Source organism: Tauraco erythrolophus, chromosome 2 (genome assembly GCF_009769465.1).
Source record: "Tauraco erythrolophus isolate bTauEry1 chromosome 2, bTauEry1.pri, whole genome shotgun sequence".
NCBI classification, from domain to species: Eukaryota; Metazoa; Chordata; class Aves; order Musophagiformes; family Musophagidae; genus Tauraco; species Tauraco erythrolophus.
The window spans coordinates 125609921-125623676 of record NC_141466.1 but is presented as its reverse complement, the minus strand read 5'-3'; the positions used below and the strand labels follow the sequence as shown (position 1 = coordinate 125623676).

Sequence of the window (13756 nt, the reverse complement as noted above, 5' to 3'; positions counted from 1 at the left end):
TTTCTTTGTTTGTTAGGTTGTAATAACCTAATTTGGCTGGTTGAGAAAGACGACAACAGGAAGCTTTCCCTCTACGCACACCGCAGCCAAGTCTTACCTGCACTTCCGACCCCAAAAAGAATATCATGTGTGTCCTGAGACTGGAAACTTTTTTTCCCCCTAGTATTTGACTGGCTTTGTCCTTAGTTATTGGGAGTATTGATTCATTTTCGAGAACTAATTTTTGGTGGTATTCGTTTATTGGAAGGAAACATACTGCAGTACCTTATCTGTGATGGAATAAAGTACAGAGCTTCCCAAGGTTGTATTGGCCAAAATTGACGCGTTTACTTACCACAGTAAAAAGCTGTGTGGAGATGCTGGCTCCTGTCTGTAAAGAGTGCAGAAATGTTTGCACATACAGTGTAGAAGTTAGCAAACAGTCTCTCTTGGATTGTTTGATGTTGTTTCCCTTTGCGTGACTCCCCCCTTTACTGTGGAGACGTGCTAGTGGGTTTTGTGAAGTACAGGTAGAATCCTTAGTTATGTCAAAATGCATTTTTGCACTCCAGCAGGTAATGAGGATGATATTTCCATGTGAAAGGTTTTAATTAATCTTCTGGTTTACTGATGCACAAAAGCCTTTCTAAATTACAGGCAAACAATATGGTAGCATCCGTGTAGCAATCCTCTCCTTGCTGTGTCGGTGAGGCCTCTGAAGCTTTAATATTTTAATTTCCTCCCCCTCCCCTTAGACTTTCAAAATGACATTTCCAGTAGTCCTCTTGCTGACTTCCGTACTTTATTACTCTACAGTAAGTCAATATTAGCATACTTCTCTCGATTTTATTTTTAGATTTTCTTTCTTCATAGGCCTCCCTCGAATTACAGGCTGGAAGTAGCTGCAGATTAGCTTTGGAATAGGAATACTTTTCTTTTCTTGATTAAAAGGGGTTTTCTCCCTTTCTCTTGAAATGTCCCAAAACCTATATCCCAGACTGCTGATGATGTTATCTACCTGTAAACTTTCCTGCCATCCTGGTAAGGAATGCGTCTGTCTAAGTAGAAATAAGAAATAGAACCCAATTAAAATCCACACATATTAATATGTAATTTTGAGGAAAGGATTAAAGACCAGTCAAAACAATAAAACTGAGGTGGAAACACCTAAAGAGGGACGTGAGACTCTTGAAGTATCTGGAAGGCTTTTGGCAAAAAGAAAGAAGTTGTTTCTACTGATATTTTCTGTAAGTAAGTTAGACAGGGGTTGGATTTGGGCTTAATGAGAGATTCAGATGAGATGTTGGCAAAACTCCTTATTGGAAGAGACAGTGATGCTTTGCTGTATCAGGCTGATGTGCAGCACCAGTCCTAGGTCAAGGCATTGGTACAGGTGGATTTCCGAGTTTCTTCTAGCTCTTTTCTTCTGTAATCTTTTATAGTTCCTAAAGTTCATAATATATTAATTCTTATGAGTTGTTAATATGCTTAGATTAAAATACTAACCTATAGTTACCTTGAAAAATGAAATATTCTCTATATGTCAGTGCAGTAATTAAATTTTAAGTGTAAGCCTTTGATTTGCTCATGGTTTCAGTGTTACACTTTTTTTCTCTTTTGAAGTTAAACCTTTTAAACTTATCGTGGAGGGTAGCTGGAAAGCTAAATGAGGAGGATGTTTTGGTTCAAGATCCTTATTTATGTAAAAAATCCAGCTGCTGCCCTGGTTATTTTTTTTTTTTTAAATCAAGCAAAGGTTCAGTGAAATTGTAACATCTCTTGGATGGTATCTAAAAACATGTTTCTGCACTCTGTTTTTGCAAAGAACTCCATTGTTTTTCCTTCAATAATTAAAATTATCCAAGCCTCAGAGAGATGAAGCAAAAAGTAGTCACAGTACCAGCTTCTGTCCCTAAGTTGAATAAATTGCAGTCTGTCAAACATGGAATAGGAGACAGGCTCTCTAGAGGTAAATCTGTGCAAGTTCTTTTTATGCTTAAAGCCTCCTAGCTACCCCAAATGTTAATTACTGACACTCTCCCTAAACCAGGGCTTGCATCTGGCAAGAGGGAGGAAGGAAGGAACAAACCCTCTTGGGACTTTTTATCTGAATTCAGTAATTCCATCAAATATCACCTGTAATAAATAGTTTAACATACGGCAAGTCATATCCAAATGAAAGCTGCAGGAAGATACTTACAATGTGAATGTTTTCATTTACATTGACTTAAGCAACAAGAAAATACGCCTTAAGTAAAGGGAATAGTATGGCAAATTCTGGGGCTGTGCAAGGATTCCAAATTGTTCAGATTGTCTCCAGATTTGGATGCAAACATATTGCTGGGGGGCGTGGGGGGAATATATATTTTCTAATACCTGCCTGTGAGGGGTAAATGAGACATAAATGGATTTACTTAATTAAACAGGGGTGTGAGAATATGTGTAGTAACTTGCCTGTAGCACTGAGTTTATACTGTGATGTCCTCCTTTAGGCAGCCAGATAACGGCGTGACTCTTCAGAGTATGGCCGGGTTTGTTTCTGAGCTGTACTGTGCAAACACTGCTGTTAGATGTAGTACCTTACCTTGTGCTCTGAATTCTATTTCCCATTTGAATTTCTTGTTTACAAATAAGAGTTAAATTGGTAACTGGATTTTTTCCGCTAGGCTAACAGAGGTGTTAATGGTGATCTTAGCTAGCTAAATGCCAAGATACCACTGAGCACTGCTACGAAAGGATATCCTTTTCTCCTAGACTTTAACAGAAAAACTGAATGTTAATTTCCAAAAATGTTTTCTAAACATTTTAAGCTAAATGAGGGCAACTATGGAAGCAGTGGAAGTGAAAATTTATGTCTTTACTCATTGTCGAAACAACCATGTCAAACCAGCCACTTCGAAATAATTTGGGATCAGAGTGAGGATCTATTTTCTGGCTTCTGAAGAGAGTGAGAGTTAACCTGAGATGCAGCGTGAGGGAGAAGGTAGCTGAAAAAGGGAGCTGATGTGCCATTTTGGGAATATCAGTGTCAATTATCTACCCCTGTAAATGTGTTACCCGTGCAGAATGGCTCCCTAAAAGTTCCTTGCTGCTGGTTGCATTGCAGACAGGTGTTAGTTTAACTTGATGTTTTGCCTAAGGTGTCCTGTTATGTTAATTTCCTTCCTCCCCTTTTTTTTTTAAGGATTCAGGAAAGATTTGTACAAAAAAAAAAATCATCTTATTTTTACTCCTGTATCCTTTTCTGCTCTTTTAGTATTACACACTAAGAAGGTGCACAGGCTCTCCTCAAGGCATGTACTTACTGCATAAATCCATGATAACTGGCCTTTTTAACAAATTAAATATTCCTGGATGTCACTTCATCTGGATGCCAAAAGTGCTCCAAGCACCTGAAAGCCAGATAACCGCAATTAGCCGCCTTCCAAATAACTCGTGGGAACTGAGCTTGGGGGGGTGTCTGTGCGTTTAGAGGAGGGAGAAGGGGGGTCATTTAGTCTCTCTGCCCCTTTCCTCTCAGCTCTTTTAACACAAGTTTTATTCATGCTTCAGGCATTTCCTGGTAGAAAGCATTTCTGTGGACCTAATGGGCTATATGAGCAAAATAGTTTCAGATAATATTGGAATACTAAAGCCACAGCATGTGTAATACCACTCCTGCTGCCTCACCAGCTCCCTCTGCCTTAATGTTTTTGAGGTGCTTTCTCCAAGGTATCATACGGATTTAGGGAGGAAGTCTTTCTGCTGGCAGTTAATTTAGCAGCAGTCCCAAATAAGTGGTGTATGTCCTGAATTGTGACGAAAGAAAAGTTGTTTCTCTCCAGGTCTGCTTGCCTGCTGCCTCTGCTCATGTAAAACCTCGACGGTTTGACACGATGGTCTTGTGGTTTAGGTGTGCTTGATGTCGTGACACTGGGCCCATCGGAAAAACAAAAGGGATTTGTCCACCAGACATGGAGCTTATTCTGCTCGCTTTTAGGCTTCAAGTGTGTTATTTTCATAGAGCAGCCAATCCCAAATACAGAAATAAGCAGTGAAAGCCTCAGTAAGATTTGAAAAATAAATTGTGCAGTATTTATAGTATCAGCTAAGCAGTAAGTACTGAATTTCCTCTGCATTTTTAGTAAGTGCAGGGAAAAACATGTTGTTATTTTTGTCATGCAGTAACTTTTAAATCTGACGCAGACAAAGGAGTTGTGTTTTTGGAGTGAGTGTGATATGTATGTCTGTGTACTTGATACACCTTAAGCAGCAGTTCATCACCACTGACCTCAGGTATTTCTTCACTTCTTACCTGTTAATAAATCTTACTGGCCCAGTTCTAAGATAAGGCAGCATGTACTAATGTGCTTGTGAGTCTTTACTAGGAGCAAGATCGAGGGGAAATGATTATGCGAGGAAAAAAGGATTATCCTTATTTTTATTTGCCTGGAGGGAGGAGAGTGACTTGCAGAACACTAGAAGAAATGTTAGTACTACTGAGCTTTGAAAAATACTCTTGGATTTCTGTACAAAAGTACAGTACTGAGAAGAGAAACCTTTAATCTACTGGAAAAAGGAAGGTGGTCAGTTCTAATCAAGTAGATGTTTCTGGCAAAAAGTCTATAGTATTGCTTCTAAATTAGCAATTAGACAGTTTTTACGGTTATAGCAACTAGGTGCCTCCCTTTAAACTGTACTTGAGTGCCGGAACCATCTCAAATCCTCCCAAATTTGGGGGAAAAACTATCACCTTTTAAAGGTAATATTTTTTTCGTGTAAGAAAACATGAGAAGTAAAATCTTACTCTGATAAATAATGAAAAGAGTTAATGAAGAAAATAGGTAAACAACTTTATAGATGCCTTCTTCGCTAACCTTGGATGCTGGAATTTAGTTACTGAACCTCATACAGTTCAAGAAGAGGTTTTCTCTACAGGAAATGATCTACATATCTGCAGTGAGTCCCTTCAGCTGGGGATGCTGGTTTGGCAGGCACACTGCACAGGTTTCTTAGCTTCCTTGGCATATTCTGCAGGGCCAGCCGAGTGAAGGTGCACAAAGGGGAGGGTCTCTTGGTTGCTTTAAGAGGTGAGGATGTTTTCAAGGAGTGAATATCATCTGGGCCTTTTCAGCCAATCTGTAAGAGTTTAAAACGCTTGTCCTGCTGTACCTCCCTGTCCTGGTACTGGAAGTGTACGGAATGGGAAAATGTTCAGTTTCAAATATGCTATGTTTGCTTTGCTTGTTGTAGGACTGGTTTCAACTGGAGCCTCTGCATGACTCGACTTAGAAGGCGAAATAGCCATTTTCGTATTAAGTCTCAACTTTCCCTAATGAACATGCCTTTCCTCCCTCAGGCTTCTGACTTCACGGCTGTGTTTCATTATTTTAGTGTAACAGTAAACTCTTTTTCATTTTTCTTAACAGGAGATAGCAACAGATTTTCTGCTGGACTGTTCTTTTCCTGGCCTTGACCTTGAAGTATAATCTGATTGTTCAATTTTATGAGTCATTGCATTTTTTTTTAAGTCCAAAATTACACATCAAGGTAGAAGTACTATGTATTGAAACGGAGAACTGAATATATTATCAGTGAATTATGCTTAAACGAGTGTGCAAGTATAGATAGTGGCTGAACTATGCCTTTCCACATAAACACCTTGTTAATGTGCAATCAGTCACTGCAGTTGCCTTGAACTTGGTGCTTAATGAACAGGTGGGGAAAAAGGATGGATTCTAATCTGGAACAGATCTGACATCAGGCAATTTCACTGATTGCTAATCCATTTCATTTAGCAACTTAATTTATCACACAAAATTTTCATCTTGTAGCTTCTGAAGTAGAAATTACTTCAGAAGTGGCCTGTCTGAATATTATGAAGGTATTTGAGTCAGTTGTTGGGCCTGAACTAGTATTGTGTAGAATCATAGAATCCTTAGGGCTGGAAGGGACCTTCAAAGGTCATCTAGTCCAACCCCCCTGCAAGGAACAGGGATATCTCCAACTAGATCAGGTTGCTTAAGGCCTCATCCAACCTGGCCTTGAACGTCTCCAGGGATGGAGCATCCACCACCTCTCTGGGCAACCTGTTCCAGTGTTCTACAACTCTTATGGTAAAAAATTTTTTCCTAATATCCAATCTGAATCTACCTCCCTCTATTTTAAAACCATTACCCCTTGTCCTATCACAACTGGCCCTCCTGAACAGCCTCTCCCCATCTTTCTTGTAGGCCCCCTTGAGGTACTGGAAGACCGCTATAAGGTCACCCCGGAGCCTCCTCTTCTCCAGGCTGAACAGCCCCAACTCTTTCAGCCTGTCCTCATAGGAAAGGTGCTCCAGCCCTCTTATCATCTTTGTGGCCCTCCTCTGGACCCTCTCCAACTGGTCCATGTCCTTCTTATGTTGGGGACTCCGGAACTGGACGCAATACTCCAGGTGAAGTCTCACGAGGGCAGAGTAGAGGGGGAGAATCACCTCCCTTGACCTGCTGGCCACGCTCCTCTTGATGCAGCCCAGGACGCGGTTGGCCTTCTGGGCCGCAAGAGCACATTGCCGGCTCATATTGAGCTTCTCGTCCACCAGTACTCCCAAGTCCTTCTCCTCAGGGCTGCTCTTGATCCATTCTCTGCCCAGTCTGTATTTGTGCCTGGGATTGCCACGACCCACATGTAGGACCTTGCACTTGGCCTGGTTAAACTTCATGAGGTTGGTACGGGCCCACCTCTCCAGCCTGTCGAGGTCCCTCTGGATGGTATCCCTCCCTTCCAGCGTGTCGACGGCACCACACAGCTTGGTGTCATCGGCGAACTTGCTGAGGGTGCACTCCATGCCACTGTCCACGTCACCGACAAAGATGTTGAAGAGGGCCGGGCCCAACACGGACCCCTGAGGGACGCCACTCATGACCGGTCTCCACTTGGACATCGAGCCGTTGACCACTACTCTCTGAGTGCGGCCATTGAGCCAATTCCTTATCCACCGAGTGGTCCATCCATCAAACTCATGCCTCTCTAGTTTAGCGAGAAGAATGTCGTGCGGGACAGTGTCAAAAGCTTTGCACAAGTCCAGGTAGATGACATCCGTTGGTCGACCCTTGTCCACCGATGCTGTCACCCCATCATAAAAGGCCACCAAGTTGGTCAGACACGATCTGCCTTTGGTGAAGCCATGTTGGCTGTCACCCACCACCTCCTTGCTCTCCATGTGCCTTAGCATGGTTCCCAGGAGAATCTGTATGTATGTAAGTGTACATACTTACTCTCCTCTTTTTTATTTTGCGGTGACCAGGAGTTCTTAGAGCTTGTTTGAAATTATTCTTCAGCTCTTCATTCACCATAAAAATAAGTCCCTGGACTCAGGTGTTCCAGCTGTTGAAAGCGGAATCAACAAAATGTAAAATCTGCCCTTAAGTTGCTTATAGGATTTTTGAATGGGATTTTTGCGTTTATTAACGTTGATTCTGTGGGGTTTTTTTTGGTGTGATTTTTTTTTTTCTTTTTTCCCCCCAACTGAGCTAAACAGAAATGGTTACGTATTCTGGGAGGTTCTTAGTGAGTTCAATGTCTAGTAACATGTTTCATAAGCATGTTTTGAATATTTTCTCTCCAGCGTACAGCGAGGGAAACTGAAAACTTGTATTGAAGTCTCTTGCATGGAGTCATCTGGCATCTGCCTATGTAACTTACACTGTTGTAATTTCCTCTAGGAATAGAACCAATAATGCCAACAAATTGTTGTTAATTTGGTTTTCATCTTTAGTGTGAGCAGACTGTGGTGTTAATCAAAGGTTTCTCAAGTTAATTTATAGTTGGTGCAATTATACTTGTGTGTAAAGCCCCAGACTAATTTATATGTATTCCCCACTTATTAATCAGACAAGTCAATGTTAATAGTTGAGGGAATCGGTCATTCTCAATCATGACATCTGTGAGTGAGTTTATTACTGCTTTCTGTGGAAAATACTTTAAGTGCCGCTGGTGAGTAGTAGACATGGTTAAACTTTCCCTCTGCTTTTTGTCTAATCTGATTTCAGTGTAGTTCTTCCCTGTAGTGTAATACTCATTTGGATGAAAACTAAAAAAATCTCTGTAAGGTGACAGTGATCAAGAGAATGAAACCAAAGAAATGTACAGCTAGACGTATGGTTTAATTTAGGCGGGTTACTTTCGCTGCTGTCTTGGTCAAACACCATTTGCTCTAAGGATGTGGCAAAGGCTTAAGAATGAGGATATTAATTCAGAATCGTACTGCGACAAGTACGGTCACAATATACTTTGAAAACGTCCCAGATTTAATTAGTGTAACTCAAAACTTAAGAACAAAAAAGAAAAGATTGACTTGAACATGGCAGGAACAGACTTTTTTTCCTCATTTTGGGGTGCTTTGGGAGAGGAAAACAAATTGTAGTGAAATGTTTTCAATATGCTAATATATTCCACCAGTGTGCCTACAGCTGTGTCACTGAGCTAAGAGATGGCTTCTGGGTGGGTCCGTGCTTCAGGTGTGGGCCTGGGCATTTTCACGCAGGTTTGTGTTGTGCCTGTGAGTTGAGGGTCTCAGGTGGTGGAATGAAGACCTAAGCCTTGCATGCCTGCAAGGAAAGCTTTGCGGATCAGCCTGCCATACGGCCAGATACTGTAGACAGATGGGCACTTTGTGTTAACAAGCAGCAGGATGTGGGTGTTCACTCACTTACTGAGAAGCCTCAGAAAAAGCAGTAGAGAAGAAAATATACTTTCCATCAGAACAATGCACTTAAAAGGCTCCTTAAACTAGCAAGTTGTGGACTGAGGCACCAGGCTGTGTTGCAGCAGGTTGAGTTGCAGAGCAATGCTATTTGACTTTCCAGGTTATTCGTCTCTCCACGCTGGCATGAAAGTTTGAGCAGAATGAGATGAGGGTGCATAATATCTAAATATCTAAACCAGGTTTCCCAGAGAAGTTATGGATACCCCATCATTGGAAGTGTTTGAGGTTGGCTTGGATGGGGCTTTGAGCAGCCTGATGTAGTGAAAGATGTCCCTGCCCATGTCAGTGGAGGGTAGAACTAAATGATCTCTGATGGTCCCTTCCAACCCAAACCATTCTATGAATCCATGAAATACCCTGGCACAAAGTCAGATGACCAAGTATCTCCTCTGACTGGATTCAGCATATTCTGTTAGTTTTCCGATGGTCTGTGGTACATAGACTTATTTAACAAGTTGGTCTTCATCAGTGTTGATACTTTCAGGCTGTTGTCTGTTTCACCCAGACCAGTATATGCCCCTTATTTATTTATTTGTGCATCTGTTGTTGAACCCATTTATTGTCTCTTATTATTTCTAGATTCCCCAGGGCAAGAGTTGTGTATATAAATGATGTGTTTCTGATATTTTTGTTCCTAAAAAACCAAAACCAAACTGCTTAGGAGCTTTATGAATACAAATAAAAACATTTCAAGTAATGTCGACATTTTCTGGAGTAGAGAAAGAATGAGTGGGAGTAGAGGACACTACTTGCATCATTTGTGACTTGTCAGATTTAGAAGTAACTCATTGTATTGTAGTGTTTGTGCTTTCATGTGGTCTCTTAGCTTCTCAAGTTTGTGCCTGGCCACTCAAACTTAGCACATTTTATCTCCCTAAAACTGGGGACTGTGCGTGTTTCTAAGTAGGGCAGTCAGAGCTATGTGGGCTCTGCTGGAGATGGAGGTTTTAGCAATGTTCAGTAATTAAGAGCAATAGTGACAGGCTGTGAAATGTCAGGCCTTTCACTGTATAGTCTTTTCTTTCAGCCTCTCAGTCCTCTGACATTGCTTTATTTTATTCTCTGTGGTTTGAGGGGGTGGTAACTTAAAATCCTGGCTCCTGTTAATAGAATTTCTTCCTTGTATTCCAGGACTGTAACGCGGACTTGACTAACCATCAGACCAACGTGATTATTGATCCTTCACGCCCTGGTTCCCCTGGACCTTTTTTGTGTGTGCCCTTTCTAGATAAAACTAGCAAGATGCATGCAAAACACCTGCAAAGTTCAATTTCTTCCAAGTCTTTGACTTCTTGCAGTTGTGAGGTGCCATGAATGCTTTCTGACAGCAGGTGGCAATAGTGCCACTGTTACGGTGGAGCCACATTTTGCCCGTGTACCTTAATTTTCCTGGACGTAAAATCAGTAATGACTTAAGCAGAGGAAACATAATGCATGTATCCTAGGACTGCTTGTTGGATAGGCCATCAATACGGCTCGTACTTGCTAAACATCTACTCCATTTCATTATGTGTGTTTAGTGTGTGTTTGAAATAGAACGGGAGACAGACGTGGCTGGGAAGAACTGTGAGCATGTTTTACTTTATAGAGGAATGTATTTAGGGAGAACCTTGCTTTTCAGCCGGTCTCATCCTACATCTGACAGTGCAACTGTCATCTTGAGTGCACTGATGGAGCAGTGTGGTGTAAGAAACAGCTCAAGGTGGTCTTGAGCAATTATACTTAGTTTCATAGTATTAAATTGACTTTTAATCAGGACTTTTGAGGGATTATCCAAAGGATTGCGGGCTTTTAAGCCAATAGTTGCAACAGTATGTTCTCAGTCAAGATAGGCACGTATCATGGTGCTTTTTAAAGGTTTTTGTGTTTAAAAACCCCGAACCAGTCAAGCTTCTAGTAATTGAAAAGAGTTAGGATGCAAGAGAAGACTTCTTTAAAATCTTCTCTCTGCAGTACCTACAAAACCTTGGCAGTGGGTTGTCAGCTGGTGGGCTGAGATTATCTGTGTACTGTTAATATTTCCCGCTCGTACTTCTCTGTCCAGGTGTATGTTTGCTCTTTCCTACCTTTGTGTTGTAACTATAAACACACGGGGATGGACTAGGTTGTTCTGGGTTTGTACAGATACTGGCTCAACATGATCTCAGTCAGTGCGAGTAGTACAGTAAGGTTAGCATGGGAATTACTATGCAAAACGTAATCCCATTCAATGCATGTAGTTAAGTATTGGATAGGGAAGGTCTACTTTGATCAGAGCAAGTAAACTTTAGGTTTGTGTATTCTAACTTCCTAGACAGAAAACAGGATACCTACTCACCAAAATGCTTGTGAGAGCTGATGTTCAGCAAAGCTGTTGTGTAGCAGTCTGGCTAACCTCATCTGTCTCCTCCTTTCTCCTCTGGCAGGAGGCATTGCTGTTGCTTAATTCTCTTAGCTGCTGAGTAGAAGACTGAGGCTGTGTCTTCCACACTTTTATGATTACAAATTTGCCTAATGTTTTTGCCATTTGCTGCAGTTTTTGGGGAAGCTTTTCAGAAATGTTAGTCACTTGAAATACGGTTTCAATTACTTGTTACATAAGTAATTATGAACTGTGAAATGTAATTTAGGTTTTGTTTTGACCTATGGCTGTTAGAAACCGACTTTTCTGACAAAGGGAAAACATTTCTGTTGCAAAACCAGAAGTTGCTTTCTCTCATGTTTCAGAACGTCTCTCGCTTCAAAGTTAATATCAAGAGTATGGCTTGGCTTTAAAATCTGGACTCCAAACCACTGCATGTGACCTGCTGTCACAGTTGTAAAAATTAGTAATTGCAAGTAAATAGACTTCAAAGCACAGTGGAGGCTTGCGAAAGTGGTATTTGCTTGTTAATCCAAGCACAATGGAGAGTGTTGTTTGCATCATGTGCAAGTAATAGGCGCCTGTATATTCATATGGCATTGTTCAGAGTTGTTTCTGAAACATGCAGTGTTGTTCCAATGCATGAGGGGTTTGTTTTAATGACAGTATTGAAGATGCTGCAGTGCCCTATGGCTTCTTCAGAGCAGCGTGTCGATGAGCTACCGGCGCTCCCGTACGTTTCTGATACCTGTGAAGTTTGCACTCAGAGCTGACAAGAATGTTCAAACGTGATTTTAGTATCTTCTGCTTGGATTGTCACTTGCACAACATGCTCGAATGGCCAAGAGGGGACATGAGTGGTACCATTCCTTCCTCCTTTGGGGTACCCTGTCCCAAATACTGGTCCTGTGGCTGCAGAGGAGCTATTCAGAGCTTTGCTGCTTCTCCCCTGCGCTGTGCTGGAGGACAGGCAGTCTCATAAAGAAGATATTACTTGGCTCTTGTAGGAGCTATGTTGTAATGCCCTTGTTCTCAGTTGGTTTCAGCAGTGATGCCTGGGGCTTTTATTGCCTACTGTGTTTGAGTCGTTGAAATTTGTGAAAAAGCAGTGATTCAGAAAACTTCTTAGAATTAATGCTCCTTCTCTCTGTCACTTGCATGTCTACGCTGCAGTAACTTTAGTCTGGTGTACGACATGAATCACTTAAGCATGGCTCTGTAGCACCTTCATTTTGTGCTTTAAAGTTGGTTCCTGTAGAGTAATAAATAGAAATAGTTAATATCTGCTGTGCCTAGTTGGAGGCTGTCTCAAAAAGATGGTTCTGTCAGCTGTATTTGATTTGTATTTCGAATGTTTTGCATTGCAAATCTGTGTTAGAAATGCTTTTAGATTTAAAGTGTGAACCATACTGCTTTTTCAAGAGAACTGTACTCTTGTGTCATGTGAAATAACTTTTTATTTAAGGAAGAGATGGTATTGCTTTCAACTCTACAAACCAGGTTATAGAGGAATGTAAGTCTTCCCAGTTACTTGATATACTAGATAATATTAACTGGCAACCCATTTCCTTCACTAACAATTTGTGGTGTATGGCCTATTTCAGAGAAACTGTTTTTTCATCTGGTCGGTTTCAGTCCACTTTGAAGTGATTATGTCGAGCGCTGTGGTCCAGGTCATTACTTGACCAGTTCTGAATTTCTGCAAGTCTGAGTCCAGATATTATTACAAAATCAAATTTTATATGACTTCCAGAATAGTCAGTCAGTGAAAAATGGTGGTTTTTACCTGCAGGGTTCACTAAACAGTATCAGCAAAAGTAACAAATCCAGAATTTGTGTGACTTCTTATTCCTGAGGTTCCATGACTATTTTCATTTTAGGTTGGCCATTATCTTAAAAAATGTAACAACTGAATCTACCCTGAAGGAAGGGTGGACCAGGACAAATACAGCAGTTCTTAGTTTTCCTTTGATTCCATGGATGAAAGCGTCTCCAACTGCCGGAGGCCAGATGATTTTTGTCTTGTGTCACGGCAGAGCTTTGCCTACCGGCAGTTCTCACCTTGGCCCTGACCCAGCTAATTACAGTTTTGGTTTTGTTTTGTTTTGTTTTTTTTTTTTACTACTAGACGGCAAAACCCAGCATTTGAGAGCTGAGTGGTCAGCATTAGAGCTGTTAAGCCACAAAGAGTGAATTCTCTACCTTGTACCTCCTTTCTGGAAAAAAGGAACCTGCTTAGGAGGCCCAAACTTGGTGTTTTGGTAGGGCTTAGAGCCCAAAGGCTCTCTAGGTCAGTAATTCACAGCTTCTGAGGCTGCAACTCTAGTTCAGACTAGTCCCTAACACCAATAATAGATTAGATTAAAATAAAAACTGTTTCTGAAATTTGAATTGAATCCTCTGACAGACAGCACAAGCAGGGTTTTCAGGTGGGAGTATTTCTATTATATATTCTTATCAAAGACACAGCGTAAGGTTTTGGTTCCTTAGTTCTTTCTTAGTGCCCAGGAGTTGAGTTACATCTGGCTTCTCCACTTTCTCTGTGCTGGCATTGTCTGACTCGAAACAGGCTTTGAACCAGAAAGCCTGGCTTAGCAATCTCTCTGCTGCTTTCCTCTTCTCTCCCGTCTTCTAGCAGCTAGCACCTGGCAGAGCAGCTTGTGTTGACTGCAGCCTGCCTTTCTACCCTTTCCACCCTTCTCAGG

At 41.3% G+C, this 13756-nt stretch overlaps 1 protein-coding gene across 1 annotated transcript in view; it reads left to right on the top strand.

Annotated features, from left to right (window-relative positions):
* Positions 1 to 13756, top strand: part of MACROD2 (mono-ADP ribosylhydrolase 2) — an 899313-nt gene that overhangs the window by 24877 nt on the left and 860680 nt on the right. The gene's annotated exons all lie outside the window — the stretch shown is intronic.